This window comes from Brassica napus, chromosome C5 (genome assembly GCF_020379485.1).
Source record: "Brassica napus cultivar Da-Ae chromosome C5, Da-Ae, whole genome shotgun sequence".
Classification (NCBI taxonomy): Eukaryota; Viridiplantae; Streptophyta; class Magnoliopsida; order Brassicales; family Brassicaceae; genus Brassica; species Brassica napus.
This window is the reverse complement of record NC_063448.1, coordinates 30,115,194-30,127,541: the sequence shown is the minus strand read 5'-3', so window position 1 is coordinate 30,127,541 and position 12,348 is coordinate 30,115,194. Positions and strand designations below refer to the sequence as shown.

General features: G+C 42.2%; 1 non-coding gene across 1 annotated transcript; it reads right to left on the bottom strand.

Moving 5' to 3' along the window:
• Window positions 1-11,951: 11,951 nt before the first annotated feature.
• Window positions 11,952-12,058, bottom strand: LOC125588248. Its single transcript, XR_007324636.1, has one exon. It is a non-coding gene; the product is annotated as a small nucleolar RNA R71 (small nucleolar RNA).
• Window positions 12,059-12,348: the final 290 nt, after the last annotated feature.

Sequence of the window (12,348 nt, the reverse complement as noted above, 5' to 3'; positions counted from 1 at the left end):
CCACCAAGTCCTGTTCGGATTCCACCTAACTAACACCTATTATATATATGTATATATATTTTTTTTTTTTCTTTTTCTATTTTTTTTTTTTTTTTTTTGAAAATAAATATCTCTACCTATAAATCTAGGGTCGAAATAGAGAGAGAAAAAGTGATAAATCTACACAAGGCATTACCTTTCAGACTTGTTTGAAGAATCAGATCTCATGTATACCAAGCCCCAAGACAAGCAGTTGTGTCAGGTTTAATGTTGGAGGTCAGCTTTGGTTCCTTCAAACAATCTCAGAAAGTGTGAATAGTTGACAGGTTGATCCACTTTAGTATCTTTAGTGCTATCTGCAATCAGTAAGTCTAAAATGGTGTTAAAGAGTGGTAAGATATCTAACAAAATCTATAAGTTCATAATCTCCTTCTTAACTCAATAATAACTTAATTTGAAAACATTTTAATAAGACTAATAAGTAAATAAATATCAGTAAACCTCCCCCCAGACTTAAACTACACTGTCCCCAGTGTAAATTTAGTCAGAGCTATGGTTAGAAATAAATCATAATGACTCAATATAACAAGTAAGAACGATATACCAGACCGGAATGAATGTCGACCGATGTAAGGATGTTGATATCGGTCGCCGCAGGTAAAGCAATGTCGATCGATGTCGACAGGTTCGCGTCGGTCGATACAGATGGCAACCGTTTACTCGGTTTTTTTTTTCTTTCTAAATAGCTAACTAAAACACAATATTAGTAGAACCTCCCCCAGACTTAAACAGTAGTGTGGCCAGTGTTATACAGTCTAAGATTGGTGGGGAAATAAACCATAAGGACAATATTTAACAAGGTGAAACGTTATACCTGATCGCTGATGGTGAGCGTAGATCGACACAATTAAGTGGCGATCGATCGATACTCGTGATGCTCTGTCGACCGACAATGGCCTGTTGTCGTCGATCGCTTTTAGTATATCTACTCTTCTTCCTTGGATCGTTTTCCTTTTACCAATCATAAACAAAACACTAAAAATCAGGAAAAGATAACTAATAAAACATAAATTTTTTTTCCCGTAGAACAGTGTTCTGCTACAGTAACGCTGCTACAGTAACTCCTGGTTTTCTGCTACAGTGTCGATCGATTTCCTTGCTACAGTGTCGATCGATGCTACAGTACCGTCGTTACTGTTCACCCGTCTTTTTTTTTTTTTTTTTGACCTGCAATAAATAGAAACTTTAATCAGTAACAATCTAAACTAAACTGCAAGAAATTATCTAATAGTGGGTTGCCTCCCACTCAGCGCTTTGTTATAGTCATTTAGCTTGATTTTGGAGATCTAATTTAGTCCGGATGAGAATGAGAACATGCTCCAAACAAGTCTCACTGTCTACTCTCTGAAGCTTTATCATTCTTGTGTGAAAGCCTCCTCGATAGACTCTTCTCCTTTGTCTATCATCTCAGCAATAAGGAGTGCTCAAAGCTTTGCAAATGGCTGTGAGAAGCATCTACTATGCACTCTGGATTTTCTGACACCATCTGAGAAGCGAGGAATCAATGATAACTGAGAATCACCCATGATCCTTTTTCTCTTCTTCCAATTCCTCCTCCTCTTTCCCCCAGACTTGTCTGATCGCGTGGTGGTATCTCCACCCCTAAGATTTCCACACACATTGAACTCCTTCTGCTCTGATACGCGTCCAGTGTCGATCGATGGAGAAGTGGTAGCGTCGATCGATCCTGGTTTGTTGGTGTCGTTCGATGGTATCCGGTCGGTGTCGATCGATGCTGCTTCTGTTGGGCCCTTATCGATTTCATCTCTAAATCGCAACCCTCTCTTAGAAGCATCTACGTGCTGATGATCATCCAATACCTCAATGTAAGAACTGATCTGCATACTTCTATCAGGTGGAATAGGAGATTCAGCTTCAAATACAGCGCATGGAACCACAATCTTCATAGGATCATGTATCCTCTTCACTATTTTGTGAAACCCAGCGGCTTCTTCCGTCCAGATAGGTGATCTCTGATGTTTAGGGACAACAAGGTGTGAGGCCTTAGACAAGTACATCCTTTCCTCAATCGGTTCCATCTGAATTATGCAACCTGGCGGAACGTCTAGCAATGGGCATCGATCGATATTAGGTGGGTGGTGTCGATCGATAATTGGTTGGCGGTGTCGATCGATGTCGGGTGGGTGTAGATCGATGATGTGGGGTGGTTGTCGATCGATTTTATCAGGTTGGTGTCGATCGATGCTAGCCTTTGAAGTTTCCAAATCTCCTCTCGAAGTATGCTGATCATTATCAAGCTTCTTCTTCGAATTTTGATCCATATCTTCAAGCCATTCCTCCCGCTCTAAGGAGTCTTCCATAGTGACTTCTCTGTCTACATCGTCGATCGACGATGAGGTAGTAACGTCGATCGACGTTGAGGTCGTGATATCGATCGACGTTGAGGTCGTGATGTCGGTCGACGTTGAGGTCGTGATGTCGGTCGACGTTGAGGTCGTGATGTCGGTCGACGTTGAGGTCGTGTCTTCAGTACCAGCTTCCTCTACTCTGTTCAGCTCTCCAAACACATGTTGTTCATCCCTTTTTGCCATAATGTCGTCGAGCAGCTGTATTGGAATCATATACTCCTCATCTAACGATGCCAAGAACCTTTCCCATTTCTGATTCTTCTCCTTTTCTCGAGTTGTTGTAGTTTCGTAGAGAAATTTGTTGAGGAATACAGTCTTAATGTCCTCCCAGCAGGTTAAAGATCTTAGCTGGAACTGACTGAACCAGCTAAATGCATCTTCAAATAGAGAATAGGGGAAGATTTTGCAGATAATGTGGTCTACAGATACTTCATTCTGCTCGCTTGCAGAGGCTAACTCCTCAAGTTCTTTGATAAGGTCTCTGGGATCTTCATGAGAAAGACCTCGGAAAGGGTCCACACTTCCCCAATCATACCATTCGCGATTCAGATCAAAGTTGTTTGTTTCAGCAACATCAATCACATCAGGGATTACAACACCCTCTGCATTAATCAATTATCTTATGCTGTTGCGAGTGCGACCTTCTTCGTCTCTTAACATATCATTCTCGTCAATTGTAAGTATGAGCACTTTGACCTTCTCTGCCTCCAAACAAGTGGTATCAGACGGCGGATGAACAGTGTCGGTCGATGGTGGATGAACAGTGTTGATCGACGGTTGATGAGCAGTGTGGATCGACGGTTGATGAATAGTGTCGATCGACATCGGGTGAACAGTGTCGATCGACGTCAGGTGAGTAGTGTCGATCGACGTCGGGTGAGCAGTGTCGATCGACGTCGGGTGAACAATGTCGATCGACGCCAGGTGATCAGTGTCGATCGACGTCAGGTGAACAGTGTCGATCGACGGTTGATGAACAGTGTCGATCGACGTCGGGTGAACACTTGGACTTCCCCGCCAATCGCTGCTTGGAGGGTGTTAACTGCCCTCTTAGACTTATGGATCACGCGTTCCAAATCCAGTGGCTCTACTAGTAAGAGCCCTATCCCCCTGTTGCTTCTGGTACTCATATGTATGTACCTGAAACACAAGAAAAAATTTTATCAGTTTTTTTTTTTTTGAACAGTAGTAAAACCTAAACTAAATCTAACTAAATAAGATCGAATGGCGATCAAAGCTCCCCGGCAATGGCGCCAAATTTGATATCACTCAAATTACCCTAAGGAGTGATTTATACTCTCTGAAATAAGAGGTCTAGTTGTAGTACTTAGGGATCAAATTCACATGGAGCTAGGGAGCCAATTAGATCTAATAGTTATATGATTAAGCTAGGCTGATAGTTTATAAAGTAGTAAATAAATATAGCAAGGCAGTAAATTAAGCAGTAAACAAGTTGAACAATACAATTGTTCAGCTTGGCAAGGAGTTGTTTGATGGAAGGATGGTTGCTAGATCTAGGGTTTCTATTCAGGTAATCAGGATTATAATGATATATAGGTTAATTGTTGCTTACAAGATATTATAGAACTCAAACAATAACAATAATCTACCAGCTCTCGCATGTTTAGATTATCTATTACTAGATCTAAGATCTCAGCTCTCGCATGTTGATCTGTAGAAAGTGTCGATCGATTATTCTATTGGAATATCAATCGATACACCTTTCACAATATCGATCGATTAATCTATTGGATCATCGATCGATATCGCTTCTAGCAAGCTTTACGATCGGGTTGAATATGTGTTCACTAGGGTTCCTAAATCAACTCTCGTATGTTTCTAGCAATCCTAGCTCAATAGAATTCAGTTCAGAGAAAAGACCAAACGATGGCATTGTGCCTAATGATTCTAAGATCAGGGTTCTAGTTCATGACTCTAGAACACAAGCAGTAAGAAAAATCCTATGATGAATGTCACAACTTAGCAGTTCTATATTTTAGGCTAATCCCTCATAACCTATATGAACCCTAAACCTAACAGGTGGATCTATTCAGATATGAAGTTTTTCACAGAAATCATAGATGAATAACATAATATATAAATAAAACCAAAACAATGGAGTTCCAGGAGGACTCTGAAGCAGTTCCTCCTTTTTCTCCTAACTAAGAACAAGAATCAAAGAAAAGCTTAGCCGTCAACAATGACTTAGAAAACGCATAAATAGGGTTTCTGGTCGTCCAAGGGTATTATGATAATTTGAGGTTGCTTCTGGACTTCAGTCGGACATAAAATATGCTCGGCCCGCATTCTGGCATCCATATCGATCGATATCATGAGTTCTGCATCGATCGACATACATTTCTCTTCTCGACAGCTTCCTCTCGCGAGGCAGACTGACCACTCTTCAGTAAAATGGGCATAACTTCTGCTACAAGATGCGGATTGCCCTAAAACCGGTGGCATTGGAAAGCTAACTCAAAGCTCTATCGTTTTTCAAAAGATAGGTCCAATATAATGGCGGAAAGGTTTCCATCCATAGCTAGACATCTAACACGTCTGTGCAGTTCTGCACCTCAAAAGACTCCAAAATCACCATATTTCTCCAAAACGTACCTGGACCTGTAAATAATTTAAATAGACTCTATATAGTAGTAAATATATATTAAAACACTTAGAGACCATGGCTAAAAGTGGGTAAAATCCATGGTCTATCAGTGGACAAATCCTTTTGAAGAAGGAGGGAATGATGTGCCCCAGTCCGAGGATCAGTCCATGGAATCAGACCTATACGAGGATCAGAACTTCCGGAAAATTTCGACTGAGGTTCATTTTTCCGATCGTGCCGGACAGACTGATCGGGCCGTGTACCGGATCAACCCACGAACGTTCGAAATGGAGCTTAAGCATAACCAACGACCAGACGACCGAATCGACCGTACTGAAGCTCGTCTTTCCCGTCCTGTTCGCCATTCTAAGACCATCGGTCGAGCCATAACTGAATTCGACCGAGTGGATCCCGAATCCGACAGTGGCTTCTCTCTTTTGAGCCGGTTGGACCTTACCGCAACCGCTCTGATGAACTGATCCGACACTTCGATCAGTTCATGAACTTTGAGCATCCAAATCTTTCTAAGGCAAGACTCTTGAAGCTTTCTGATGACATAGACAACATATGGTCCAGAACAGTCCGAGAGAATCACCCATCCGAACATGAAGACCGTACCGGACGCGTACTGCTCCTTACCGCGGGACGTGCTGTCGGCTACACTGAATCAGGACATGGGTAGCGGAAGGGTTCAATCGACCAGTCAACATTATTTTCTGTGCTTTGACTATATCTGGTCAATAATCTATTTTCTATGTCTCTTTTTCATATATTTCTATTTATTCTCTTTGACTACAAGTTGTATAAGTATGAGAACACATCCATGAATAAAGTAATCGATTTATCCTTATTATTTCCGAGTTTCAAACTTTCTTTCTTCTTTTCTTAGAACACTCTTGTTCCCTTGGTGAGTTTATCTCCGAGTGAATCCCGTTTCGTTGTGCTGGACTTGTGTGTCACATCAAGCAGCCATCGAAACCTCTGGTAGCATCATTGGGTCATCCGCAGCCCTTTGCGTCACTAAACGATCCATCAGTTCTCAATCCTTCCGGATCAAGTCCATATCATCCGTACCGGTCGAGTGTTCGTTCCTTAGGGTTCTTCACCTTGGGGGATTGTCCAACTCACCAAACGGGCGAGTTGGATTGTTCGCTCGGTCCAACTTGAGTTTTGATGGTACGTTGATGCGGTCGTTTCGTAAATGCTGTCCATTTTATTCTACGAAAGTCGTATCGTAACATATTGACTTGTTTCTCTTTGCGAACGATGTTCCATAAAACACGTCGAGTTTAATTTTACGAAAGCTGTTTCGGAAAATGTTGTCGAGCTTTAATTTTTTGAAAGTTATTCCGCAAAATGTCATGGGTTTAGTTTTACGAAAGCTTTTTCATAAAATGTTGTTAAGCTTATATTTGGAAGAAGTACAACCGTGGGGGATTGTGTAACCGATTTGTTGTGCTTCCTTTTTCCGCGAGTAATCTAGGGTTTTTCTGAAAGATATTCGGAAGAAGTACAGAGGTGAGTTAATGTACTCAAATTGCTGTGATTCCTTTTTCCGCGATTAATCTAGAGTTTTTCCTTGGAAGAAGTACAACGGTGAGTTATGTACCCGATGAGCCTAGGGGTTTTCCGAGGTTTTGGGGGGAGCAAGTTTTATTTTTCTGAAAGGTTTTTGGAAAACGACTTTCGGTAAAACCCTTACGCGTTGAAATCTTTTCGGGAAAATGTCTCTCGGTAATGAGCCAAATCTTACGGGGTTTGATAAAATTTATTGTTTCCCTTTATGTTTAGAGAGAGAAATCGCGAGCTCGTTTCGTTGCTCTTCCTGTGGCGAAAAGTTGCTACTAGGTTTTCGATTTTCTTAAGAACTGGGGCGTTTGTGTAAGCGTTGGCCATAGGTGCAATGGCTGCTGGAGTTGTTTTACCAGCGTTTTTGCGAACTGTGATTTTGTCTTTCGTATTTCCGGACATCTTTTTGATCAAGCGTTTTGCGGATATGAGTTAGAGTAATCCGTACCCCACTGCCCTCCTTCTAGCACCAAACTGTGGGAACCGAAATTGACACCGTCGATTTCCGTGTTCGGAGGAAAGTCAAGAAACCCTAACTTTCCTTGAGGTCCCGGATTTTCTGCGAGAGCCAACAACAAGTGACCAAATAAATGCAGAAAATACAAAAAGATAACAAAACGAACTCATTGAAAAAGGTAGATCTTATTTTGAATCCGCGTAAGAGCATTGCGATCATTACAAGAGATAATAAAAGCTTCAGCCGCAAGAGCTGTCAGTGAATTACCTAGTTCTAGCAACCTAAAACCTTAAACCTAGTTGAGTCGCAGCTCGATAACAGAAGACGAAAAAGATACAAAAAAGATACGAAAAAGGTTTTGATTGATTTCGGACTGAACCTTATGAAATGCGGCCTACGTACCCCTTTTGAGGGTCAAGTCAAATGTAGTTCGATTGAAAGAGTAGAACAAGAGATCGAACCGCCTTTGCGAGTTCGTCTAGTAATCGAGTGCCAGTCATAGAAAAAGAACATGTCGAGAATAATGCCTAAAGTTTCTAAGTGCAGAGAGTTCTAATAGTAAAAAGAATTGTCCCTTTGCCTCTTTGACCTCAACGTCCTTATATACTCCTCCTAGAGGCGGTATGCTCTTTCCCTTTCTGCCCTCGGTCGATTTTATCGCTTTGAAGAAATATTCCATTTTTCTTCGATCTTCGTGTTTATCTTTGGAAACTTCACATTTATCTTTGAACTTGACATTTATCTTCTCCTGCAGAACAAAAGATAAACCATCATAACGATTGGGCTTGATTTCGTATAAAATCGTACGTGGGCTCTTAGCCCGGTTCTGGGCCCTTTCGGGCCGTTTTCCGACTTAGGCGTTTTTATGATTTTATAAAAAGAGCGCTTTGAAACGACGTCGATTCCGAAGAACACTCAAATTCCTCGTGTAGAGTAGGCTATTCGAGGTGTTCAGCTAACCGTTTCCATTTTATACGATCAATCCGAATGTTATTCGAGAGAACGAGTTCTTGCGGTTTTTAAATAGTAAAGTTCCAATGGTGACTCCGATCGAGATGAAACAAGAGCAGGTTCGATCCAATCCCGAAGGGGGGGGGGTGCTACGAGGACGGGATTAAGGCAGGCTGATTGATCCAACTTGCCCGTTCAGCGAGTTGGACTGCATGTTCGGTCCAACTCGCCATGTCGACGAGTTGGAGGCGAGTTGGAGGAGAGTTGGACGGGCCCAAATCGCCGAACTGGCGAGTTGGAAGGCTTGCTCAATCCAACTCGTCGATCGGGCAAGTTGGCCAGTGGCTCCGCCCAACTCGCCCGTTCGGCTACTTGGACAGCTTGCTCGATCCAACTCACCCCTTCGGCGAGTTGGACGATGGGTGTTTCGCTGTCTGGGATCCGTTGTCCGAGTCCTTGAGTAACCTTTCTCGAAGACTTATCGTGTGAATTATATTCGGAATTGTTACGAACTCAATTTTGGTTTTCCCGCTATTTTTTTAACTATTATTTATTTCTTTTTTAAGAGAGACATTTTTCTTGAGAACTTTCCGACATTGATTCCGTCGTGACCGATTTTAACCACAACAAACATAGACTTAATTTATATATCTATATAATCCTGATTGTCTGAACAGAAACCCTAAGTCTAACGCCTTTCATATCTGTTTAAAACCCCCAATCAATCAACCGAGCAATTATCTTCAGCTCGTGACTCATCAAGCGCAGAAACGCATTCTTGATGTCAGCCTAGGAAGTAAGAGATCCAGGTAGTAAAATCTTAAGCCAGCATGAAGCTTCTCCAGGCAGTGAGTAGTTGAAGAGCTTGCAAAAGAGATAGTCCTCAGGGACTCCATTGACTTTAATGGCAGAAACAGGATCCTCGATCCGCTCCAGATGGTCTATAGGATGCTCGTGTGATAGACCACAGTATGGTGTATGCGCCACGAGTGTAAAGTATTGGGGATTCTGCTCAAAATCGTTCCTCTGGATAGCTGGAGAACGAATAGCAGATCTGTTCGCGTAGTATTGATCTGAACGATTGTAGTCATCCAACATTCTGGGTCGAGCAGCCTTGTCTACAGTTTGAGCAGCTGTAGCGATATCGGCATCTTGATCAGGAATTACATCCCTCTGATCATCTAACCTCTGACCTGCTGCACTACGCAGATGACCCTCCTGGTCATGCAGGTCTCCATTCTCATCTCGCTCTAGGATAAGGGTCGCAACCATGTCTTTAGAAAGGACATCGATCGATGGTCTGATTGAAGTGTCGATCGGCGGTAGCTCACAACTGTCGGTCGATGGATTAGGATTTTCTTAGAAGTGTCAGTCGATGAACTGATGCTGTTGTCGATCGTTGCAGATCTCTTCTCTTTGCGGATCGTACGTTCCAAGAGTGCCGGGATGAGAATAACATTGATTTTTCCTTGTTTCTTCTGGTACTGCTGGGTATGTACCTGAAATAATTCAATAAAAAAACTTATCAGTTTTCTTGAACAGTAGAAAACCTAGACTAAATCTAACTAGATAAGATCTAATGGCGATCAAAGCTCCCCGGCAACGGTGCCAAATTTGATATCACTCAAATTACCCTAAGGAGTGATTTTACTCTCTCAAATAAGAGGTTCAATTGTAGTACTTAGGGATCGAATCCACAAGGAGCTAGGGAACACAATAGATCTAAACAGTTTGTGATTAAGCTAGGTAAATAATGAAAACAGTGAATTGTAAGTAAGGCGAACAAGGTAGTTGTTCAGTTGATTGGTTTGAGGTTTGTAAACAGTTATTAGAAAGCGCTAGATCAAGGGTTTCTATTCAGGTAGTTTGGATTATAGAGGTATAGACTGATATCTTGCATATTTACATTGTTTTATCCATTTATTCATGTGCATTTTCAACATATAGATTAGGATTTAGCCATGTCTACGTTGCATTTTGCATACATATGTCTCTATTAGGTATTGGAGTACCACATGGAGTTCCTTTAGACATTTGGGTGCATTTGGAGCTCAAAGGAGGTGATTAGAGTGATCTTTGGACGAGCACTGCCTGGAGCGACTTCCCGGAGCAACTACATGAAGTCGCTGTGCACCACATCCCGGAGCGACTTTCCCAGAGCGACCGCACGAAGGCGCTCGCGTTTTCACGTCCGGAGACACATAGATTTGACCCTGGAGCGACCTCCCAGAGCGACGTGCCGAAGTTGCTCCCGATTTTCAGAGCGACCTGTTGGAGCGACACAGCAAGGTCGCTCGCGTCCTCTCGTCCGGAGACACCAAAATCGGCCCTGGAGCGACTTCTCGGAGCGACACCTACAAGTCGCTCCGCGTTATTTTACTGCCGAAAATTATGATTTCTCGGGGACCTTTTGGTCATTTGTATGCACGTTTTGCACTTCCAAAAAAACCTATGTTTTAATACTTTGTAAGCCATTGGAGGCAGAGAATCTCTTTTCTGAAGAACAACTAGTAAAACTTCTTTTGATTCAGATTTCATTACTTTCATCTTGTGTTCTTGTTGATTTCTTATCTATTTATCTACATGATTAATCTGAAATCCAATATGGGTTTAAGAGGAATCATGGAGATTAGTAAGTAATCACCTTTTGAATTCATGGGTTAGGGAGATTAAGGGTGATTAGGTTAGTTCTAGGATGTTTTAGTGTAGATCATTCTTGTTCCTTGCTAGTAGAGTGTTCATAATGCATCTTCTGAGCTGGCCACTCAAAAGTTGATCGATAGGCATCTCCCACCCAAAAGGTGTTTGATGAAATGCCCGAGACAACTCTCCTAGGCTTTTAGTATTCTTTGCCAAAGACATTTGTTGTTAAAGATGCTAAGATAGCTAATAGACCTGTTAGTAATGATTGCTTTCACATTATTCAACCAAAGACATTTGATATTTGAGATATGTTAGCAAATGAGCATTCATCTAGACATAGAGCTTGCTTAGAATTGTGTCTAGGCTTAAGGTCGATAGTTTGATTGATCATTTGCCATCCTTAGTTCGATACTTGATCACCCAAGGTCTAATCCCTATGCCAATGAGTTCTCTTTTCCCTTAGTCAAGAAAGTATCATTCTGTAATTGCTTTCTAGTATTAGTAGTAGTTTAAAACCATCCTAAATCATTGGTTGCACTTAGATTAAGTGAGTACTTGCATTCTCGGTGCTTGATATCCCTCAGAACTGGTTCGACAATCATTTATACTACAACATTTGTCTTAGGAGCCTTGAAAACTCCAAACATCAAATTGGCGCCGTTGCCAAATTCTGAGTAGATTTGAACATTGAGATTTAGTCATTCGCTTGAGACTAAGTCATTTTAATTTTGTTTTGTTACTGATTCTTCTTCTTCACCTACCTTTAACTTTCAGGTGTATGAACTTTAGGAGCAGGGGTCCATCAAACCTAGTTCTAATAGTAGCAGACATCTGAGCTTTAGAGAGGGAGTGTGCTAGAGCTAGAAGAGAAGAAGAACAACAAGCCCACTTGCAGAGATTGGATATTGATATGGCAGATCCACCGCAAGAGGCAGAACACCAACCGCGGGCAGCTCGACCCATTGGTACTTATGACCGGCCCAACATTCATGGTCATTGACTGGGAATCCGAGCACCGGCTGTGGCAGCCAACAACTTTGAGGTCAAGTCAGGACTCCTCAACGTGATCGAGAACAACAAATATCATGGCTTGGCTTTAGAGGACTCATTCGATCACTTGGACAGGTTTGACAGCTACTGTGGGTTGTCAAAAACCAATGGTGTGTCCGAAGATGCCTTAAAGCTCAAGCTTTTCTCTTTCTCTTTGGGGGATAAGGCACGTCAGTGGGAGAAGTCTCTACCCAGCGACTCTATCACCACTTGGGATGACTGCAAGAAAGCATTCTTGGAGAAGTTCTTCTCTACTTCAAGAACTGCTAAGCTGAGAAATGAGATTTCAAGCTTTCAACAGAAGAACTTGGAAGGCTTCAGTGAAGCCTGGGAGAGATTCAAGGGCTACCAAGCTCAATGCCCACACCATGGTTTCTCTAAGGAGAGCTTGCTGAGCACATTCTACCATGGTGCTCTTCCTAAGTACAGGGCCAGACTGGATACAACTAGCAATGGGTTCTTCTTGGGGAGAACTGAGGAAGATGCAGAGGAGCTGGTTGACAATATGGTAAAGAGTGATGCAGTCTACAGTGGAGACCAGGACAAAGGCAGTCGAACATATGATAAGCAGACGAGGAAGGAGTTAAAAGCTCTACAGGATAAGATAGACATCCTCATTGCTGATAAAGCCACCCAAGAGCAGCTGCACTTTGTTGGTAACCCAA